Below are 19737 nucleotides of genomic sequence, written 5' to 3'. Positions count from 1 at the left end.
TTAGTGTCATCAGCAAATTTGAATAGGGGGCTTTTTACCCCCTCGTCCAAGTCACTGATGAAGATGTTGAACAGTGCGGGGCCGAAGACCGAGCCCTGGGGGACCCCACTGCCCACATCCCTCCAGGTCAAAAATGACCCATCCACCACCACTCTCTGGGTGCGGCCCTCCAGCCAGTTGGCGACCCATCTGACTGCATAGGTGTCGACGCCACAGCCCTGTTTTTAATGAGAACGGGGGGAGAGACAGTGTCAAAGGCCTTCCGAAAGTCCAGGAAGACGATGTCCACTGCTACCCCTGCGTCTAAGGATTTGGTGACCTGGTCGTAGGAGGCCGCCAGGTTGGTCTGACAGGACCTGCCTCTAATGAACCCGTGTTGATTGCCCCTAAGCATAAGTTCCCCTGCTGGCCCCTCGTGGACATGCGCCAGGATAATTCTCTCAAAAAGCTCTTCTCTGTGGATGCTACTGATCTGCTGTAAAAGATGCCGATCCTTGTCCAGAATAGGTACCATGCTGTTAAACGCCACTTTGCATCCTGGCTTGTGGAATTCATGGACAAGGAGGAGATGGGTACAAATCTAGAGTGCAGCGCTTCCCATTTACTTGCTTTATTTGAGCTCTTAGCCAATGCTCCACAGGGAGCTTGGGGAACCATGTACTGGTTTTACAGAGTATACTTTTGCCTTTGGCTTCTTTTCCACCTTGATTCTTTTGTCAGAGCTTATATCCCCCTTCTAAATGTCCCACCCGGGAGGCACCAGTTACAACAAACAAGATTAATGTCAACTACACTCACAGTATGGAATAAAAGAGAACATTTTTTTTTTTTTTTTTTACTCAGGGTCTCACTTAAACTGCAAAAATAAAGTATGGGTTTGTATTGGCAAAGGCTTCCCTTGATCTGTGAATTTCAAGGAAGACAAAATTATCTGTGTTCTTTGTGAAGCAGCAGTTGTTTTAGTGGGGAAGAAAGCCAAGACAGCTGTTAGCTAGTTTAATGTAAAATACTGACAGTGACATACCAACAACAATACTAGCAGTGAGGGACTTGGCCAAACTGCAAAATTGCCAAATGTTATTAATGCTGTTTGTAAAGAATTTGAAAACCTGTAATAATCTAATCTTTACAAATGGAGCAAAAAGTTTTATTTCAACCGATCCCGGTCTGCCGTGTTTTGTAAGATATTACAGCAAAAGCAACATAATCCCTGAGTTTCAAGGGAAACCTTTGAAAACAATTAACTTTTGACATGGATGGGATGATCCTGGGCAGGGTTTACAGTTTTACAGAGGAGACGCTGGCCATGTTTAGTTTGGATGCAATATCTGCCCTACTGGGGAAGGAAAGGCCGTGAGATTTCGACAGCTTCTTAGAAGTCTTCAGTTGAAGCTACTTGAATGAATGGCTTTGTTCACATGACCTGTAACATTCCCAACTCCATGATTGGGGAATATGAAACAGTTTTTTCCACTTCCTTCACACAGGATGAAAGACAGCATGTGCAGTGGTTAGAAACTAAACAGGTTTTCCTGACTTCGACACCAAGCCTACCATGTGGTCTTGGTCAAGTGACTTGACCTTGTTGTACTTCATTTCTCCGCTTCTGCTGGCTTTCCTCACAAGGGGACTATCAAGGTAAATGTATGGACATCCTCAAATAAAACAACACCTAAGTGCAAGAAATCTCAGACAGAGAAAAAATAAACCCACGCTATTAGCTCTAAGTAGCATCCTCTGTCTCCTTTCAAGGGATGTAATGGAAACAGAGGTCAGCCACTGCTGCTGTGATAGGAAGGAAAACTTCATGGCCTGGACATGGATCAAATTCCACCAACTTTCCAGCCTAGTCCCCCACTGATTTGTCTAGGAGTTTAAGAACATATCCTAGGATGATTTTCAGCTGTATAACCCCGATATACGCACCACTTACATAGAATTTACATTAAACAGCCCTTTCATGATGTCGCTCTGACTCATGCTAGTTTTTTCTCCTCCTTTTATATTTAGCAGGAAAGCATGTGTCATATCTTACATTCTGTAACAGATATTCTTGAGAGGAGAAGTATATCTTAAAATGAAGGTCTTTTAAATAAGGAATGGTCGTACTGCTCATGACCATTTTCACCTCTGGCATGTTGGTAATATGCTCTGTCTTTTGAAGGAGAATCTCCACCCTCTCTGAACCTAGATATGTGAGTTTACCCAACAAACTATCACCATTTTGGGCCAAACCACAATGGCAACCCAAATAGCAAAGGGCTAAAAAAACCCACATTGCTAACAATAAATTGAGAAATGGGGTATTTCACAACTGGATGGGATAAGCTGTCTGGCATGCAGAGAGGCACATAAGAACTGAGCATTCATTTTAGGAGGTCCTCCATTATTCCTGAATAATGTAAATTTTAAAAACATAAATTTTAAAAACATCAGGAGCCCGTTGAATTATTGCATTTCCTCTCCATCACGGATTTTTAAGATGTGCCTATGTTAGGGGAGTTTTACACCTTTATGGCAATTAGATCACAGCAAGTAACTCCATGCAGTAGTTATCTAGTGCATTTTGCTTTTTTCAGCTCACAAATTGCTGACAAACAGTTTGAGATTTTCACAAAATATATTCTTCATTCAGCAAATCATTCTTTCCCTGCAAGACTTGGCGAGCAAACTGCATTGGTTCATGTTCATTGCATGTACAGGTCAGGTGCTGGCATACTTCTTGTCCAACTAAATAAAAGTAACTTGCAATCTGGTTTTTATCACAAATACTCCAGTATTGCAGTGAAAAATCACTTTCAGGGATCAAAGTCTTATAGTTGCTGTTTTATGCCCCAATTCAGCGTGCCCTTATTTATTGTAAGTAGTTCCTTTGACTTTAATAGAACTATTCATGGGCTTAAAATTAAGCGTGTGCTTATATACCCCACTGAACTGAAGGCCTTAATGGAGTTCCTATCTGGAACTCCTGGCTGATGAATATGAACTGATCAGCTCAGTCACTAACCCCTCATTTTGCACTTGACAGAGCCCCATCCTATTTTCAAAGGAATGCTCCTGGAAGATATTCAAAATGGGAGTATTACAGTTTATTCATAAAGGAAGCCTAGATATGAATGCTCTGATCTTTATTTTTTATTTTTTGTCCTGAGTATTTAGCTGCTTTTCAGGGCCTCATGTTAGAATGAGAACAAATCATAGAGCCAGGTATTTTTTTCTTCCATGCAACGAAAGGTCTACAAAGATTGTACATGCCATCCTGTTTCCCAGGGCCCAGCAGGACTCCAATAAGAGGAAGCAGTTCTTTGGTCGCAGTCTACTTCTCTTTCCAGACAACACCTTCCCCCTAAAGCTCCCTATCTTAGCTTTCTCTCAAAGGCACGTTCTTCCTTACTTTCTTGCTCCTCTTTCCTTGGCTTCTTCTGGGAGCTTCTGCTGCTAGTCAAACAGAGCCTCACCAAACAGCATCTGCTGCCCATACAGCTGGCCTTGCTCGCTAGCCTCATTTTGGGTGGTTGGTCCTATCATTTCAACCACCTTGTTTCAAAAAGGAATGCAAGTGCTACTTACACTCATCCTGAACAAAAGGTGGCTGTCACACTTCACTGAGGTTGCACCCCAAATGCCCTGACTATGACAGCAACTACTAAACTGAGCTTGAAATCAAGAGGTGAAGAGAGAGGGCTGGAAGAAGGGAAGAACAAAGAAATAGAGCAAAGAGGGAAGGAAGCAAAAAGGATCTCAAGCAAGAGCTGAATCACACAGAGCCAAGCTCTATATTGATGTGTCATACTTAAAACACTTGAAAGGTACAGTTTGTACCATCTTAATTCCTGTGGTCTGTGAAATCTCCTGAACTCCTTGGAGGAATTGTTACTGGATGACCCAAAATACTCCAGTGGGCCCAATCCTGCCATCCCTATTTGGAAAGGTAGTCTTACCCGAATAGAGAGAGAGAGCAAGAAGTAGCTTTGGAGCATGTTGCCACTATAATACATACATACAATACTTCACAAAGACGTTTGTTAAACTGTTAGAAATAAAAGGGGGAGCAAAGGGACACTAGGTTTTCTCTAGCCAGGAAGAATAGGGGCCTCTTACTGCATTAGAAAGCCTACAGATCCCATCTCTGCACTAGCTGTACCCATTCTGTTTGTGACTTTTGTGTTTTTGCTTTTCAGCAGCTGTTATACCTATCTGTCTCCTGCACACTTTCATCCTTTTGTGCAAAGTGACCAGCAGTTGTTTCAGCTATTGCATTTTTGGGTACTTAACAGCTGCTCTAGCAGTAAGGGCATGTATCAGTCATACACATCAGGGTGACTGCGTTGTTGTTAAACCTGATACATAATGTGTATATAATTATGCCCTGAGGTCCAGCTAGCTCTCAGCTCACCCTCCCTAGAGATATGAAGGGTGAGAACCGATCAGGAAGATACAGCAGTTCACAAATATAATGTCACTGTAATTATTAACATAATTCAGAGATTAAAGTAGGCAGTCTACCAAGGCTGGCTTTAAGGTTCAAAATGGCTTCTTTTCAAATGTCTGCTATACATGGGCCAAGCAAATGCTTATTCCTCCCATTCACACTCAAACCCTCTGCCTTTCCCAGTCTTTTCTTCTCAGTACCACATTTGCCCTTCAGAAAAACCTACGGTCTTTCTCTTTCCCAAGTTAATGTTTCTATTCATCCTCCCAACCAGTGCGTTAGACACTCAGTGAGCTTCTTTCCTCCCCACCCCAGCTTTTTCCAAGAGAATCCCTTGTGTGATACCCCGGCGCACTAAAATCAATGGCAGAACTCCTCTTGACATCTGCGAGACCAGGATTTCATGTGTAATGGGAGTCTTGCCCTACTATGGCTAGGTCAACCCTTACCATTTTACTGTACTTTTTCTGAACACTTTCTGGTGACTTTTTATTAATTTTTTTGGTCATGTGGTTGGTGTTCATTCGATCTTGAGCCAAAATTGATTAGAACTAGATTGAATGTAGGGATATGCAATATTGTAGCCGCTCTCAGCTCTGGTAACACGCCTCAGTAAAAGACCCACAACTACAAGATTTCAGTTTTGTACAGGAAAAGTAAAAGCTACCCCACAAGATATAGGGCCTTGCTACGCAATAGTTTTGGCTAGCTCCTGGAGCTCCTAACCCATGGACTGTGCTCACATTAACACCTTAAAGTGATTTGAAAGACTGATTATGTGGCTCAAAATGATACCACTCCAGGGCAGCGTTATCTCTAATCGGCACTATCCAGCTTCTGTGCCATGGTGTGGCCACTCCCCCAGATGTGCTGCTCCAGGAGCCCAGGATCTCTCACACCCCCGCCTGTAGAGCAGGGATAGACGCCTGCCCTGGTTCACCAGTCCTTCTGTGGCAACACACAGCTCCTAGTCCAGTCCCTGCTCACCAGGCCTCTAGTAGCAAGTCAGAGCTGTGCAGGTGGGGAACAACCAGAGAAGGTTTCTAGACTGCTCCAAACCCCACTCTAGCACTGACAGCTGTCAACATTTGCGCATCTTGCAGTGTAAGGTGTAACAAGGCCCATGCTCGGGTGGGGGTGATGATAGCGGTGCAAAGCTGTAAGCAGGGAACAGGCAGGAATCACAAAGGCTCTCGCTGAGATTCCTTCTGATCCAAAATATTTTTGTTAATCCCTGGCCTTCAGAGGCATTTATTTGCCCTTCTGTTTTTACAATAGTTAGCCTTCTGTTTCAATCAGACCCTGCCCACAGCTAACTGCAATGCTCAGACCCTGCCCACAGCTAACTGCAATGCTCTTGTATTGTGAGGGTTAAAATTCTCTGCTGAGCTACTCCTTGTTTTAAAACATCCTCGCCTCTTGTTGTGAAAGAGCCTCCAATACAATAAAATGACATTATTCCTGTGGCTTTGGAGAAACACAAACTAATCATTTGTGTGTGCCAAATTGTGCTTTTGGCAGACAGCTTTATAAAAAAAACCTGCTCAGAACTGCTGACCCCAGCACCGGGTTTAGGCACTTACATTTCCCAGATTGAGACAGGAAGACAGTTCTTGTAAGTAACAGATGCTCTGTCTCTTCCAGGATCTGCATCACCATGAAAAGGATGAGATTTCATCTGCTATATTACCTCCGGGGTCAGATCCCCAACAGGTGTCATTGGGAGCAGCTTCATTGCCTTTAATGGAGCATCGCAGCCAGTACACCTGATTAGGCAGAATCTCTAAATGAAACACAGAGATGCAAACTGGTCATATAAAGTCAGCTCCCAATAAAAGGAGGGGTAAAGCTTCCATCAGCACCAGCAGAAACAGGATCAAGCCTTTATAGTTGGCCTATGCCAAGTCCAAATCTCTTCTGGCCTACAACTCAAAGAAGTTGTGCAGTTGTAATTATGGAGGAGACTGTAGCAAGAATCAATCCAAACAAACCCACATGTTAACAGGGGGACAACAGGGCAGGCCCTATGAGGACAGGCTGCGGGACCTGAACCTGTTCAGCCTCCACAAGAGAAGGCTGAGAGGGGATCTAGTGGCCTGTTATAAACTAGTCGGGGGGATCAGCAGGCATTGGGGAAGTCACTGTTTCCCCGAGCACCGCCAGGAGTGACCAGGAATAGTGGTCACAAGCTGGCAGAGGGAAGGTTTAAGCTAAATATCAGGAAGCACTACTTCAGTCAGGGCAGCTAGGGTCTGGAACCAGCTTCCAAGAGAAGTGGTGCAGGCCCCTACCCTGGGGGTGTTTAAGAGGAGGTTAGATGAACACCTTGCTGGGGTCATTTGACCCCAGTACTCTTTCCTGCCATGGCAGGGGGTCGGACTAGATGATCTGCTCAGGTCCCTTCCGACCCTACAAACTATGAAACTATGAAACCTCCATTTAAACCAAGTTGCTTCCCCACTTCCTCCTCTACTAGCTGGGAGGGCTCTGTCAAGTGCCCTGAGGTTCCCACATTGCACCTGTGCTCAGCCATTTCAAGAATTTAGTGCTCGCTCAGGTGTTTATTAGGGGAAGGTGCATCCAAGTCAAAAGGGAATGTGTGTTTGCAGAGTTGACAGGAGGAATTCAAAAGAACATAGGATGATGCAAAACCATAAGTAAAACTGACCTATTCCAAAGACTAAGCAAAGTTGCTTCATCCAGGAAAGTTGATGATGGGTAGGAAGGGCAACAGAGAATTGCATTACTCTCTCCACACTATAAAAGCACTGGTTTTCCATTTGCCTTTATTGAGGGATAAGTAAATGCTCCCCAACAGTAGGTGTCCTTGGGGAACCACGATGAGTGGGTCCAATTCTAATGGGCCTGTACATGGCTCTTCAATATTTGTGTCGGTGATCTGGAAGCGAATACAAAAGCACCACTGCTTACATTTCCAGACATCAAGACTGACAGAGGGAAGTAATGATGAAGGCAGGGCAGTCACACAAAGGTGATCTGCACTGGTTTCATAAACTGTGCCTATTCGTACAAAATACATTTTGAATACAACTCAATATGAGGATGTATATCTAGCAACAAGGAATGCAAGTCATACATACAGAATGGGGGGCTGTTTCTTGGAAATCAGCACCTCTGAAAATGGCTCTGGGATCATAGGGAACAAGCAGCATTGTATCAGCCTCTAGCCTGATGGTGTGGCTAAAAAAGCTGGTTATATTTTTGGATCTGTAAGTAGTAATTTGATGAATAGGAATAAGGAGAGGAGTTTACCTCTGTATATGCCTCTTGTGGGACTGACTCTGGAAAACTGTATATCATTCCAGCACCCACAATTTTAAAAGGCTGTCCAAAAATTGGAGAGGATACAGAAAAGAGCTTCAAAATTATGAGGGACAGGAAGTTCCTTACAGTCAGAAACTAAAAGAGCTCACTCTGATGAGTTAAGCAAAAGGATTGAGAGGTGACTTAATTACAGCCTATAAATATGTTCATTGGATGAAAATACTAGGTGCAAAAAGGGCTTTGTAATTCAGCGGGAAAAGATATAAGAAAATCCCATAGCTAGAAGCTGAAGCCAGACAAATTGAAACCAGAAATACAAATGTGCAACAGCAAAGATTAACTATCAGGGCAGACTGCTAATGGAAGTAACAGATCCTCTAACAATTGATGTCTTTAGAACAAAAGTAGATATTTTTGGATGATGAGCTTCAGTCAAGCACAAGTCTGTGGGTTTCATACAGTGGTGATTAGTGAAGCACCGTGACCTGTGAAAGACAGGAGTCCAGTCTCAACGATGAAAAGATCCCCTCTTGCCTTAAAACTCCGCAAATCTGGAAATCACCTTTCATTTCCACATAATCAGCTTGAGATCTAAATCCACCAAGAGGGGATAGTTTGCCTCAGGATCCACAAACAACCAGATATTTGGGCTGATTCTCTGGCAATGAGCATTTTCCTTTTGGGAGGTCCAAGTCAATCCACCACAAAACCCATGTTTTAATGCAGGGAGATACTGCCTATAGGGCACACGGCAGTGCTATGCAGAGAGAGCTAAGCTTGCTCTGCACACGCTAGTTCTGGACTCAGAAGAAGTATTAACGAAGCGCTGCACCTGCTGAATTAGCCCCGCTGAGAAACCAGGCAAATCAGCCCAGGCATAGCAATGCAACAGCATGGCTCCACTGCTTCTGGAGCTAGCACACGCAGGGACAGCTTGTGTATCTCTGCCCAGCACTCTGCCTTGCACGGGATTCACTCTAGCGTGCGAGCGAGTAAGTTCGCATCTAGTTCAAGTTATCCCTGCGTGGCACAGAGCCATGCTGCATAGACATTGCTGCTGCTATTCAGCATTTGGTTCGAACGAAGGTCAGTCACGTGCTGACGCAAGTCACCCCTGCAAGCAGAGCCAAGATGGATCTACCTGTTAAATTCAGTGCTCAGTGCAACAGATCAGGTCCTCTTCATTTCTTCAGTGAGCAATAACACTTTCACTCTTTTTTTGTCATAGCATTTAGGTAATACCATCTGACAAAGGCAACCAATCGCATATAAAAAACAAGCATGGTTGTCTGCACCGACGTTTTAATAAGTAGTGAGTGATAACAGATAGACTCATGATTGATTCGCAAGCAAAAATTTGTGAAGTGAATTGTTCATTGCAACTGGCTTGCTCCATCCTGGCCCTGGAAGGAAGCTGTTGAATAAGATGCCTCCACAGCTACCCTTCTGGAAGTCGCCTTTTCCTGCCTCAAATATTGGCAATGGGCTCCTGCAGGACTCGACTGTCATTGTGATTTACAAGCAGGCAGCTAAAAACACTAATGACTGTGACTCTCGCCACTAATTACCACTTAATCAGACACTAATGGATCTCATTGGTGGGTACAAGGCTTACTGTAAAAGCTTCAGCAATTTAAAAGGAACAACTTTATTTATGAAACTGTCACTTATCTTAAAGCATTATGGGTTTGAAGCACTGATAATGGAAAAACACACCCTCATGTTTCACTACACTTCCAAATTAAAATGGAAGTGTTCACAGTAAAACCACCTGCATCTGAACTTGGCTTAGTTAAAAAAATATTGGTATAACTCATATGGGTTAGAGGTGTGATTCTTTACTAAAATAACTATGCTGGTAAAAGCTCTAGTGTGCTAGCAGGTATATTTATATAAAGATGATCTGCACTCAGATAACTATTCTCTTCACCATGTGAGAATAGTTAGTATACAGCCTATTCATGCCAATGTGACTGTGCCACATGGGGCAGGAAAGGAGAGGTGTTGGCTTCAAACACTTTAACTCTACTGATATACTGGAACAACATTTGTGTTGTGTTGGGCAGAAAAAGTCTTCAGGAGGTCGAGCCCAGTGTCACCCTGTGGCCTTACTGGTGGTAGAAAACCCTGGTACTAAGAGGTTGTGTCTACACAAGCACTAAATGACTGTGCAGTAACCGGAGTTACCGTGCAGCAGCATCGCTGAATGCCTTTTAGGTGATGCTGACTGTGCAGCAATTCATTACTACTGTGCATAGCATCACATCACACTTTGTGCCTTGCAACACTACTGTACAGTAGTAAGGAGCTACTGTGCAGTCAGCATCATGTGTAGATGTGGCCCAATAATACCATATAGCAGAGTTTTTCAGGGTCTCAGACAAGTGCTTCTGGAGTCCATTGCTGAAGACAAAGCCAACTTTTCCATAACTGTCTGCCTCCTGAACTGCTGCGCTGCATCCCCATCACCAACTTCTGCTAGTGATAGGAATTGGGAGTCAAACTAACTGCCTCCTGCCACAATTACAGAGGGACTGGAAGATTATTGGCTTTCCCATCAGCAAGGTCTCTCTCGAGATCCAAACCAGCAGTCTACCAATGTGGAAGTTCACATGATAGTTTATCAAACAGCAAAGCAGCTGTTCAAGGGAAGTGGGGCTGGGGACAGAAACCCATGCCAGAGAGAGACACATTTGCAAAGTACAATGATGCTCTCCCTAGCCCCCATTTGAACTATACTTATTGCAGTGTTTAGTAATGAGGGACCCAACTCATTCAGTCTTCTGCATGCAGCAAACCCACTGAGGGCCACAGCGGTTCCATGCAGGGCAGACTTACCGGTCAGGCATTAGGACAGCAATAGAAGGGGACACGGACAATATTTTAGTCTGTTAGGCCCTCCTTCAGGTCAGATAGTTAAAATATTTTCCACAAAATCCTTGTTCCAGCATTCTGCTTCCGTCCCTGACTTACCACACTGGGGACAAGCTTCTTGCCAGTACTGGATAACCCTGGAGGACAAATCCAGGCGGTTCTGCGCCGTTCAGAAAGAGACACGATTTCAGAATTCAAGTGGAAAACTGTTGTGGAACAAAGCAGGGGCCCAATGAAGCAAGGGATTGCTTCCAGATTATCCAGAGTTAAGTAGATGACATCTGGAAACCGCATCTGTTGCAACCATGCTGGGGCCACTTGTTATCACTTTTATCCGGAGTTTGTTTGCATGTCCTTGGAGGCTCCATGACAGAGCAGGACCAGTGGAAGATGCACGATAAATCATGGCTCCCACGGACGAGACTGGTGTCAGGAAGAGGTTAATTCCATTATAGTGGGATGGTCTGCTTTATGATACTACATATAACTGGTGGGTTTGCATAACCTAACGTCAGACTGATTATGTAAGGATCTCAGGGATAGCCTATATTTCGAGTCCGTTGGCACTATCCTGATAGACAGCTCCAGTGAAGGAGCTTATACTGGCAAAAGTGTTCAGCTAGTTCCCAAATGGAACATGCCAGCAAAGGGACTTGTATAGTGGTATACCTATACCTACATAAGTCTTTTGCCAAAATGGGGATGTCACCATAAGGGTTGGGTTTTGCACATTCCTCACTGATATAACTATACTAGCAGCTAAGTTTTGCAGTGCAAATGAAGCATCAGGTTTTATTTAAAAAACAAATTCTAGCCCTTGATGGATATGATTTTTATCCGGATCTCATGATATTTTAGGGCTTGACTCATGATTTTTGAGTTCCTGGGGTATAAAATACCTTAATGAGCAATGGAATAAGTTCAAATGACAAAGGAGGATGCTACAGATAAACTAGTCTGAGTTTACATTTGAAATTATTTAGTAATAGTTTTATACACAATCAAACACACACACACACACACTTTTATTTTGGTTTTTCTTAACATTTTTTTTTTCAATTAACAGGAGTTTTGGATATGGTAATGGCCCCAATTTTCTGTTTTCCCAAACCTCACCTAGTCAGTTCACCTGTACAAAGTGCTTCCAGCCTTTCTGATTCAATAGCATTTTACATCCTCTTTCATTCACTTTTCACTGTTGTAAATGATTTTGCAAGGCATAGAGCAATATAGAAATCAGGACCCTCTGTTTGACTTGGACGAGATGAGCTAGGTTAGAAATGTGCCATACAGAGGAACAAAGAGCTACTAACTCCCATGATCTTGCTGGGAGAAAACTTAGAAATCACATCAAGAAGACAGGAGGAAGTTATCTCAAGAATAGTTTGAAGAAGCAGGTAACTGCACTTGAAAAGGGAGGGGCTTGGGGGGTCACTGAAAACTTCAAAATTGTTCCAAACTACCCTCATCCTTCTTTTCCATTACAGAGAGCAAAACCTGCCCTGTCAGATGCCAACCAAGCTGTTACTTGTTTTGTTGTTCATGTTGCTAAGTAACAAGGCTGTTTTTGCTTATTTGCCTCCCTTGGGCAATTTCACAACACTTTGTAATATACACTGTTCTTTTTGGTTGCACATCTGGTTTAGATTTTCAATTTCAGAACCCCCTCTGCAAACCACGATATTAGTTTTCATATCTATCATCTAGGCAACCTGCATCAGATATGACCCACCTCGGCATCAGCCATCCAAAATGATTGCACTAGGGAGGCGCGTTTAAGTCTCTTGTGCATTTATTACATTCATTACAAAAGGTTATTTTGCTATTGTAGCTGAATTTGGGTGGGTTACGCGCTACGTCTAATTTGCCATGGGAAATTAGATATAAGTATCATTAATCTTGCCCACTTCTTCAAGACATTTGATAGACTGTGCCTCAACAACACTAGCAAGGAAAGAGTACAGCGGTGTGTTAACCTGATCATCTCCCCAGCAGATTTTAGGCAATTTCTTCCAAGACGCCTAGACATTTGTTTCCATTGTGAGCAACTGCTCAAAGAAAAGTAGTTAACTAGCACCAAAGGGGGGTTCCTCCTGTGTTTGAAAGCTCGTGTTGTCGTACATCAAAACACCCCCAAAATATTCTGGAGCAGGTACAAGCTCGACACAAGCTGAGATTCCAACACTGCTGTTGGCCAATGCTCCACATGCGAAGGTTCCCGAACTGTGGGTTACTTCAGATCCAGATCATACCCATTGAAATGTCATCATGTGGCAAAAGCAGGTCAAGAGGAGATTGTTCCACAAACTTATACACACTGAGAGCACTAACAGATATCACCACCCTGCTGCAACCTATTACCCAAACGAGAACACCCGCCAGACCCTGGCATGGGACATTTTGATTTTCCAGCGTTGGGAGCAGATCCTGCACTTCATCCCCAGCCCGAGAGGAATTCTTTACTGCCCTTCTCCAGCCATTGCAAACTACTTTGCAGAAGCAATGCATGCTTTTTGTTCCTTACCCGAGGCCAGAATGGTACTGGAGCTGGAGCTGCGACAGAAAGGTAAGTGGCAAGGGGATGAAGGGAGAGGTAGACACCGTGGGAGGGAGGGTGATGGCTGCACCCCTACCTCCACCCTGGGTTTGGGGTCAGAGTCACAGTTGTTGCCCCAATCCAAGATGAGGAGCTTTCTGCCTACTGTAAATGGGGGAAACAAACCTCATCTTGGGTTTGAGTAAATATGGCATATCAAGCTCCAGTTTTACCTCTCAACTATCCACTAACTAATCCCCCACTCCTCTCTCTTCAACTTCCTTTGCAGGCCCCTCATCCATGTATTAGTACAAATGCTTCAGGAAATCTATTGCACAGTCCAACAGGTTTTGCAGTCACTCTGCAAGTTCTGGACAAGCCACTCTTCCAATTTTGCAAGTGCTAGCACGCAATGCACTTCATAGTACCTCTGACCAGAAAGGCCTGAAGTGCAGGAAATGAAAAGAGGTTTAGATTTAACAATTGGCAAAGAGGCTGCCAGAGAGAAAAGCTAAGTTGAGGATCTGCCCGGTGATAGGCAATTTGCAAAAGTGCGGGTAGGGAGAAAGTTAGGGGCCTGCTATACAGAGCTGGAGAGGTGTGGTCTGTCTGTAATTATAGTTGTGCTAAGGTAGCCTCAAAAGCTTCGATAGTCTCTCCTTCGGTACATGATTTTTGGCTCTTACCTAAGCCAAACACCTAAGCTGTTTGAAGCTTAGTCTAGTAATATGAGCCCCAGAGTTTTGATCAAATTCTTGATCTTTCCTGAGTGTTCAATGAAGAAGGAAGAGGGAGGCAAACACTAGTGTAATAAAGACAACTCAAGGAGAGGGAGAGCCCCATGCAACAAAATTGTCCAGTGATCAGCAGGGGATAAAAGGCAGGATTAGTAAGTTTTCCTATCCCAGATACATTTTTTATCTATCTAAAATTATCCTTTTGTTCTCCAAAACCCAAAACCAAAACCTTTCAGAGTCCAGGGATGAGCATCCGCCTGGATTGTGGAAGGACCGCACAATGGGAACTTGAACCAAGGTTGCTTACATTCGACATCTAGCAGGCTGAGGCTGTGGCACTGCCTTCCCTGCTCTCACACCCATGCTCCCAGAATCACTCTCTTTCTCACCCTCTTTCTTTCACCCCTCAGGAACTGGAGAATTCTTCCAAGAAATTTTAAGTCCCACAAATCACCATTTTCTGACAAAAAAAGAAATGTAGTGAAAAAGAAAGAAGGAAAAGAATCCGCATCATGTGCTCTGTCAGGATCCTAGCTTCTATAAACTGTAAAATGGGTATGACAATGCATATCTACAAGTAGACCAAATAACTTAAAATACTTTGAAACCCTCAAATAGAATGGTGCCTGCCACAGGGGGGGTGAAGCAGTGTCCAATGCACACCGAATATCACTCATGATACAAACCAAAAGGCAGAGGTGGAGAAAGGGGTACACATGAAGCAAGGGTACCAATGCTGGAAAGAAATCAAAAGCAGCTGTCTCCTGGCTTTTGTAGCTCCATAATTTGAATAAATCAAAATAATTAATTACAGAGTAAAATAACATTTTAACGGTTGTGGAATAAACTACCCACAGTGGTAGAATCTCTCTGACAAAGCTGGATGCCTTTCCAGAAGATGTTTTAGTGAGACAAGTTATTGTGCTCAGTACAGGAGTAACTGATTTAAATTGTATAGCTTGTGTCACCACAGGGCCGTCCAACAGGTGGCTTATGGGCAGAGCACTGCTGGGCAGTAGCTGCCAGCTCTCTGGATGCGTTTGAGTCGGTGGCCACTGTCTGGGGTGCTCTGCTCAGTGTCCCTGAGGGTGCACTTACTTTGACCCTCTGACCCTGCACGTTCCCTTTTGTCGTTTTTTGTCTCCCCAAATTAGTTGATACTTTTTTGTTCTCTTGTCGCCCATGAGTGGCAGCCTCTTGAAAATTAGTGGGCTTAAGCCCATGCAAAAGGTCTCAAAATAAGCCAACTGCTGGTTTATGGGTCACATGCGGCCCGTAAGCAGCTAACATGCAGCCTGCAGGCCCCCACAACTCTGTAGCTGTTGTGTTGGGCGGGGAGAGGCCTGAGGGACCACATACCACTGCCACAACTTCTGCAGCAAGGAGAGGGAGCACCACAACCCATGTGGTAGGGGAGTTGGGAGAGGCTGCATGCCACTGGCACAGTCCACATGGACCCACCATGACAGCCTGAAACCCATGTGGTGTGTGGCCCCTGGCCATGCCAACGTTGAACAACTGTGAGTTAGAGGAAGTCAGATTATCTTAGATTTGGCCTTAAACTCTACGAAAGCATGAACTGGCTTCTCGCCATTTATTGTAGGCCATATCCAGTGACCGACTTTGGTGACCTCTCATCAAAAACTTGTAGAGTTTTTCCATTTGTAACTACCTGAAAACCAAATTAAATCACTGTCTGACTTCGGTAACTATTAATACCCTCACTACAATTGTCAAGTGGTGTGAGATGACTGTACCAACTTCAGAGTTAACCACAACAGCGACCGTAAGAACCTGAAACGGCCAGTAAATACACTTTTCCTGCTCAACAACAAAATAGAGGTGATGACCATTTTACCAGCAGAAGGGGAAAGCCTTCAGTTTTGCTTTGCAAATGGAAATCATCTTACAGCTACAGCACCTTGCTTAATGCAGAGACGTGGCCTTTACTCTGACAGCTCACTGAGTCCTGGAAATAGAAGAGGAAGAAGAAGAACTTCAGTTAAAAAGTATATTTAAGATGAAAAAATTTGCATCTGGTACCACTCCTGCAGGAAGAGATCAGCATTCAACTTTCTAGTTGTGAATTATCTATTAGGCAATAGTTTTCAGGAGTCGGTATGTGCACGCAACTGTGTGGTGGTCTGTGCCTCTTAGCAGAGGTTGTTATTCAATGCCAAAGGACTGCATACCAGCCCTTACCTTCCTACCCAGCCAGCTTAATGCAATTTATGTTTAAATGGAAAACAGGAAACCTGATCTTCTTCCCATGAAAGCGTCTGCCAAGATTTCCATTTTCTTCACGGAGAACTGGATGAGTGCCGTTGATGAACTGTTTTCAGGCTTCATGAGTTTGGATTTGGACTGACCCTACAATTCCTAACTGAACATACCATTCTAATTCTTTCCACTTTAATTCTCTCCATTCTCCCTTTCCCTTAAGGCCTGTACTTGGAGGCGATAATCATCCACACTGAAGGTGTAATGGGAGCGGTGGATGCTCAGAACCTCCAAAAGTCAGGCCTTTAAAAAGGTAATCATTACAAGAACCTCTGGGCCTTTGCTCTGTTTTATTATGGCCAGCCTGTCTTTTTTCTATAGGGGGAAAAGAGGAAAGAAGGCTGAGTGGAAGTGAACCTTCCTCTCTGATGAGAGAAGAGGCAGTTTTTGAAGGCTGCTGCCTTCTGATGTTGCAGATTTCAGAGATTCATCAGAATAGGAACCAACATTTGTACTCAGTCAGGAGTCATACGGCAGCTCTGCCATGCCTCTTTTCTGGCATGGAATTTAAATAGCTTATAGAGTTTGCATGCATCACATCAACAAAGGGTTTAGAAGAGGGCTAACATCTCCATGTGGAGGTGCAATCAGAAAGAAGAGGATGGTGCTTTAGAGAGAGGCCACTGCTATGCCCTGCCTTCTCCCATTCCCAGCCAATTACAACTGAAATCTGCAGGGCTTCGAGCTCCTGTGGGAAGCATATCCATGAGGGGCCAGGGAACTGAGGGAGAAAACAATGCAGAAAAGGCAAAACTCCTCTTGCTTATGTGTGGTTCATTATCAGTCAGGTGTGCCACCACTAGTATATACACAAAAGCAGCAGTGTGCCTCAGCCTGAACAGCCCCTAGAGTGTCCTACCCATCCACTCCCACTCTTATGCTTCAAACCCACAGATACACCAAGGAAAGCATTCCACACCACCCTGCTGTGGCTGCTTTCAAAGCCTCGATCAGAAGTTGGACTGTACTTCACTGGACATACACCATTTTTTACCAGCCGAAAATCTAAGGAATAATCTTAAGTAATACAGAAGTCCGTAGGCACCCGAAAACACACATATGTACAAGCAGCAAAAACGTGCATAAAACAGGCCAGAAAAGTGCAAACAGAAGTGCTACTCCCAGGTCTAACTCATGGAGCTTCACAGAAAGCGCTATGAGTTAGACTGAACCTCTGAACCAAACGGATGTTAGCTGTTGGGTCGGGAGGGAGGGGAATTGAGGTCCAATGGTATTCTCTTCTGTTCTACCAGTGAGCGGATGTGGAAGATGGCATGAGACATGCATCGCAGAGACCAACTGGCAGCTTCGGGAATGGTGTCTTGAGGCAGGCTTTGGCTTCCTTGACAATGACCCAGACTTCACGACGAGAGACATGCTCGGGTGGAATGGGCTCCACCTTTCCCCTAAAGGTAAGCGTGTGTTCTCTTCTAGGTTGGCGGATCTCCTCAGGTGGGCTTTAAACTAGGCTCATTGGGGGAAGGGGAAGACAAGGGAGGAGGAAGCCTTGGACCACTAAACCAATCGGCACTCATAAGTATAGCCCAGCCTAGACTGACGAGGGGAACATATAAACAGGTAAGCAACAGGGGCCAGTGCCACAGGAGGCCTCAAATACCTCTAGGCAAATGCTCGTAGTATGGGAAACAAGCAGGAGGAACTTTACCCTCCTGCTAGCTGACACCAACCCAGACATAGTAGGGCTCACTGAAGTGTGGCGGAACCCAATGCATGACTGGGCGGTGAATATCAAGGGCTATAGGCTGTACAGGAGGGACAGGACAGGGAGGAAAGGCAGGGGTGTGGCACTCTACATTAAGGAGGAATGCACATCCTCACTAGGTACCACATGGTCAGAAGAGGGGCACATGGAAGTGCTCTGGGTTAGAATACAAGGCAGTCAAGGGGAAAGAGACCTAACAGTGGGGGTCTACAACAGACCACCCAACCAAGAAAGAGGAAGAGCTAGACCAGGAATTCTTAAGTCAGCTCACGGAGGTAGTTAGGTCAAAGGATGTAGTCATCATGGGTGACCTGAACTTTCATCTGCTGGGAAGAGCAGTGAGCCAGGTCTGAACGCTCACGTAGGTTCCTAGCCCAAATGCAGGACCTCCATCTAACCCAGGAGGTGCACAGCCCCACGAGGGAAGACATCTTGTTGGACCTGGTGCTGGCCACGGGTGACAACCTGGTGAGGGGGCTACAGGTGCTCGACCACCTGGGCGACAGTGATCATCGCCTGCTGGAATTCACCATCCAGTGCACGGTGGCAAATGCCTGAAGCAAAGCAGCAGCCCTAGACTTCAGGAGAGTGGACTTCAATGAGCTAAGGAGAATAGTCGGGAAAGCACTGAGGTCCCGGAGGGGATGGGAGCCAGGTGTCCAAGGAGAGTGGTTGCTCCTTAAGGAGACGATCCTCCAAGTCCAAAGGGAGGTAATCCCAACATGGATCAAAGGGAGCAGGAGGGCACAAAAGTCCCCGTGGCTCACCAAAAGCATCCGGGAATGTCTTCTAGCTAAAAGGGAGACACACGCCCAATGGAAGGGAGGGGCCATCACCAGGGAGGATTATACTGCAGTTGCTCAGGGATGCAGGGGGGCAGTCAGGATGGCCAAGGTGGAGATGGAACTGGGACTAGCTTCCCGGATCAAGGACAACAAGAAGTCCTTTTTTAAATACATAGGGGGCAAAAAGAAGGTACCGGGTAAAGTGGGAATCCTGCAGGACACGCTAGGAAATTTGCTCATCATGCCAGATGACAAAGCTAACCTATTTAACAACTTCTTTGCTTCCATTTTCCTGAGCAGGGACCAGATCAGCCCCGCCACCAGCTCCCCTCAGGCCCCAGGGGAGGCACACCTAGGCCAAGGGTCTGGGAGGATCTAGTCAGGGAACTTCTGGAGGGACTGGATGTATTTAAATCAGCTGGTTTGGGCGATCTGCACCCCAGAGTGCTGAGGGAATTAGCTGAAGTCATTGCGGGACCCCTGGCATGGCTTTACGAGCACTCGTGGTGCTCTGGTGTGGTACCAGAGAGTAGAAGAGGAGGGCCAATGTGGTTCAAAAAAGGGAGGAAGGATGACCCGGGGAACTATAGGCCAATCAGTCCTACCTCGATCCTGGGTAAGCTTTTTGAGAGAATTATTCTGGAATATGTCCGCGAGGGGCCAGCAGGGGAGATTATGCTTAGGGGCAACCAACACGAGTTCATTAGAGGCAAGTCCTGCCAGACCAACCTGGTGGCCTTCTACGACCACGTCACCAAATCCTTAGATGTAGGGGTAGCAGTGGATACAGTCTTCCTGGACTTTAGGAAGGCCTTTGACACTGTCTCTCACCTCGTTCTCATTAAGAAATTGGGGGACTGTGGTGTCAACACCTACACAGTCAGATGGGTCACCAACTGGCTGGAGGGCCACACCCAGAGAGTGGGGGTGGATGGGTCATTTTTGACCTGGAGGGATGTGGGCAGTGGGGTCCCCCAGGGCTTGGTCCTCGGGCCCGTACTGTTCAACACCTTCATCAGTAATTTGGATGAGGGGGTAAAAAGCACCCTGTTCAAATTTGCTGATGACACTAAGATGTGGGGGGA

The 19737-nt window shown here is 45.2% G+C and overlaps 1 protein-coding gene across 5 annotated transcripts in view; it reads right to left on the bottom strand.

The window, feature by feature from the left end:
- FGGY (FGGY carbohydrate kinase domain containing) overlaps nt 1-19737 on the bottom strand; it is a 421503-nt gene that overhangs the window by 286780 nt on the left and 114986 nt on the right. For 4 of the 5 annotated variants that reach the window (XR_002100291.1, XM_019531523.1, XM_019531522.1 and 1 more), the window contains exon 3: nt 6016-6215. The exons of the other annotated variant lie outside the window; for it this stretch is intronic. The gene's annotated coding sequence lies outside the window, so the exon portion shown is untranslated. The remainder of the gene's footprint in view (nt 1-6015; nt 6216-19737) is intronic. 5 annotated transcript variants of the gene reach the window in all.

This window comes from Crocodylus porosus, unplaced genomic scaffold (genome assembly GCF_001723895.1).
Source record: "Crocodylus porosus isolate Cpor-Errol unplaced genomic scaffold, CroPor_comp1, whole genome shotgun sequence".
NCBI lineage: Eukaryota > Metazoa > Chordata > Crocodylia > Crocodylidae > Crocodylus > Crocodylus porosus.
This window is presented reverse-complemented; position numbering and strand designations above follow the sequence as displayed.